This window comes from Theropithecus gelada, chromosome 10, assembly GCF_003255815.1.
Source record: "Theropithecus gelada isolate Dixy chromosome 10, Tgel_1.0, whole genome shotgun sequence".
Lineage (NCBI taxonomy): Eukaryota > Metazoa > Chordata > Mammalia > Primates > Cercopithecidae > Theropithecus > Theropithecus gelada.
Genome location: NC_037678.1, coordinates 94128090 through 94132551, shown reverse-complemented (window position 1 = coordinate 94132551; position 4462 = coordinate 94128090). Strand labels below are relative to the sequence as shown.

Here is a 4462-nt window from a genome sequence, read left to right as displayed (position 1 = left end):
GGTACACTGAAAAATTAATAGACAAGCACAGAATTCTTATACACCCCTCACCCCCACATCTGTGCAGCCTCTTCCACTATCAACATCCCCCACCAGAGCGGTACATTTGTTACAATCCAGGAACCTACACTGATACACCATTATCACCCAAAGTCCATGGTTTACATTAGGGTTCACTCTTGGTGCTGTACATTCAATAGATTTGTATTCAATAGACATATATCCAACATTGTAGTATTCTACAGATTAGTTTTCACTGCCCTAAAAATTATCTGTGGTTCATCTATTCATCCCTCCCTCCTCCCAACCCCTGGCAACCACTGATCTTTTCATTATCCACATAGTTTTACCTTTTTCAGAACATCATGTAGTTGGAATCATCTAGTATGTAACCCTTTCAGATTGGCTTCTTTCACTTAGCTATATACATTTAAGATTCCTTCATGTCTTTTCACAGTTCATTTTTTAAGTGCTAAATATTATTCCATTGTCTGAATGTTTCACAATTTATTTATCCATTCACTTGCTGAAGGACATCTTGGTTCCTTCAAAGTTTTGGCCATTATGAATAAAGCTGCCATAAACATCTGTGTGAAGGTTTTAGTGTGGACATAAGTTTTCAACTCATTTGGGCAAATACCTAGGATCACAATTGCTGAATCCTATGTTAAGAGTATATTTAATTTTGTGAGTAATCACCAAACCATCTTCCAAAGTAGTTGTACCATTCTGCATTCTCAGCAGCAGTGAATGAGGGTTTCTGTTGCTCAACATCCTCGCCGTATTTGGTGGTGTCAGTGTTCTGGATTTTTATTCTCATGAATAGTGATGTCTCATTATTTTTTTAAATACCATAATAACATACGGTGTGCAGTATCTTTTCATATTCTTGTTTGTCATCTGTATATCTTTGGCAAAGTGTCTGTTTCAGTCTTTGGCTTATTTTTAAAATGAGTTGTTTGTTTCCCTACTGTTGAGTTTAAGGGTTCTTTGCATATTTTGGATAACAATCCTTTCTCACATGTGTCCTTTGCACATATTCTCTCTCAATCTTCAGCTTGTCTTCATTTTCTTAACTGTGTCTTTTACCAAGCAGAAATTTTTAATTTTAATATAATCCAGATTATTATTTTTACGGATTTTGCCTCTGGTGTTATATTGCCATACCCAAGTCATTTATTTTCTTCTGTTATTTTCTGGGAGGTTTATAGTTCTGCATTTTATATTTAGGTCTATGCTCTATTGGGTTAATTTTTGTGTAGGATGTAAGGTTTGATCTAGATTCATTTTTTTTACACAGAAATGTCCAGTTGTTCCAGTACTATTTATTGAAAATACAACATTTCTCCATTGCATCACCTTTGCTCCTGTATCAAAGAGTAATTGACTATATTAATGTGGGTCTATACCTTAGCTCTCTGTTCTCTTCCTTTGAACTATTTGTTTATTCTTTCATCAATACCTCACCATCTTGATTACTGTAGCTTTCAGTAAGCCTTGTAGTTGGTTAGTGTAAGTATTCTGACCTTCTTCTCTTTCAATATTGAGTTGGCTATTCTGGGTCTTTTTCCTCTCCATACAAACATAGAATCAAGACCATCGGCAAAGCCTGAGTACTGTCCTCTGACTCTCCTCCTCGGACAGCATGAGCTTCACCACTCGCTCCACATTCTCCACCAACTACTAGTCCCTGGACTCTGTCCAGGCACCAAGCTAGAGTGCCCTGCTGGTCAGCAGCAAGGCCAGCGTCTATGCAGGTGCTGGAGCTCTGGTTCCCTGATCTCCATGTCCCGCTCCACCAGCTTCCGGGGCGGCATGGTGTCTGGAGCCCTGGCTGCAGGGATGGCCGGGAGTCTGGCAGGAATAAAGGCATCCAGAACAAGAAGGAGACCAGGCAAAGTCTGAATGACCAACTGATGTTCTACCTGGACAGAGTGAGGAGCCTGGAGACAAAGAAGCAGAGGCTGGAGAGCAAAATCCGTGAGCAATTGGAGAAGAAGGGACCCCAGGTCAGAGCCTGGGGGCATTACTTCAAGACCATCAAGGACCTGAGGGCTCTGATCTTCGCAAATGCTGTGGACAATGCCCGCATCGTTCTGCAGATCGACAACGCCCATCTTGCGGCTGATGACTTTAGAGTCAAGTATGAGACAGAGCTGGCCATGCTCCAACCTGTAGAGAGCGACCTCCAGGGGCTCTGCAAGGTCACTGATGACACCAATGTGACTCGGCTGCAGCTGGAGACATACATCAAGGCTCTCAAGGAGGATCTGCTCTTCATGAAGAAGAACCACAAAGAGGAAATAAAAGGCCTACAAGCCCGATTATAAGCTCTGGGTTGACCATGGAGGTAGATGCCCCCAAATCTCAGGACCTCGCCGAGATCATTACAGACATCCAGGCCTAATATGACGAGCTGGCTCAGAAGAACCGAGAGGAGCTGGACAAGTACTGGTCTCAGCAGATTAAGGAGAGCACCACAGTGGTCACCACACAGTCCACAGAGCTTGGAGCTCCTGAGATTATGCTCACAGAGCTGAGACATACAGACCAGTCCTTGGAGATCGACCTGGATTCCATGAGAAATTTGAAGACCAGCTTGTAGAACAGCCTGAGGGAGGTGGAGGCCTGCTACACCCTGCAGGTGGAGCAGCTCAATGGGATCCTGCTGCATCTGAAGTCAGAGCTGGCACAGACCCGGGCAGAGGGACAACACCAGGCCCAGGAGTACAAGGCCCTGCTGAACATCAAGGTCAAGCTGGAGGCTGAGATCTCCACCTACTGCCGCCTGCTGGAAGACAGCAATGACTTCAATACTGGTGATGCCCTGGACAGCAGCAATTCTATGTAAACCATCCAAAAGAACACTACTCACCAGGCTGGATGGCAAAGTGGTGCCTGAAACCAATGACACCAAAGTTCTCAGACATTAAGCCAGCAGAAGCAGGAGACCCTTTGGGGAGCAGGAGGCCAATAAAAAGTTCAGAGGCCAAAAAAAAAAAAAAACTAACTTAGAATCAATTAGTTTATGTAACAAGAATAACTTGTTGGGATTTATGTTGGGATTGCATTGAATCTACCAGTCAAGTGGTAAAGAACGGACATTTTGACAATATTGAGTTGTCCTGTCTATAAACATTGAATGCCTTTTTATTTATCTAGTCTTTTGTTTCCTTTTAATCAAAGTTTTGTCATTTTCCTCATATAAACCTTCGACATATTTTGTTAGATCTGTATCTAAATATTTCAAATTTGGGCTGCCAATATAAATGGTAATGTGTTTTCATTTTAAATTCCACTCATTCATTGGTTGCTGGCATATAGGAAAGTAATTGACTTGTGTATACTAACCTTGTATCCTGCATGCTTGCTATAAAATTATTATGAAGTTTCAGTTATTCTGTTGATTCTTTCAGATTTTCTATACAGGCAATCACATCATCTGCAATCAAAGACAGGTTTATTTCTTCCATCCTAATCTATATACCTTTTCTTTCCAAACTGCTATTTTTTAAGGTTTATTACACCACCAACATGTTATAAATGTATCCTAATAAAGGATTATTTGTTTTTTACAAATAAAACTAAAAACGTGTGTAAAATACTGAAATTTTACATAAGTCAAAAATAATAGGTGAGGACAAATATTGTATGATTCCATATATATGAGATACTGAGGTAGTCAACTTCATAGAGACGGAAAGTAGAACGGTGGATTCCAGGAACTGGAGGAAGGGAGAATGGGGAGTTGTTTAATGGGCACAGAGTACTCTGTACTCTGTTTTGGAAGATGAAAAAGTTCCAGAGATGGATCGTGGTGATGGTTACACAACATTGTGAATGTATCTAATGTCACTGAACTATGCACTTAAAAATAGTTAAATGACAAATTTTATATTATTTCTATTTTGCAATAATTAAAAAAATGATTGGCAATTCATTTTGTTGCTGGCAGGACTTAAAGCCCTTGCTCCACCCTACAGATGAAACAAGATTGCAGGATTGTGTTGCTGTTATTTTGTGTTTGTTTGTTTGTTCCCTATAGAATTCACCTCTTCTCAACATGTTCAGCATTCACTCAAAAATCTCAATGGTTTCTAATAAAGATTCAGCTACTAAAAGATACAAAGTTTAATGATGCAAAACAGCAGCAACACAAATTGATGGTTAACCCAGATCCCATCCATGCAGACTCACTCCAAACCGTCTGTTCTCTTTTCCTTTCTTTCTTCCTGTTGGGTAGCTGCTGTCGTGAAGTTGCCGCCCATATGTGATGTTTTCATACTTTCAGAGGAACCCATAATGTGTGTATAAGTAGTCAAGCATAGTATTAACAGAAGGTGTATAGGCTTTTTTGTGTGTTTCCCCTTTTCTCTGTTTCTTTTTCTATTTTCAAACCCTTAACCCAGTTCCCAGAGGACTGGCCATTTGTTGTCTAGATACCCTACTCTACCATAGTTTT

At 40.5% G+C, this 4462-nt stretch overlaps 1 pseudogene; it reads left to right on the top strand.

Moving 5' to 3' along the window:
- Positions 1-1645: 1645 nt before the first annotated feature.
- On the top strand, positions 1646-2933 carry LOC112633793 (annotated as a pseudogene).
- The last annotated feature ends 1529 nt before the right edge of the window (positions 2934-4462 follow it).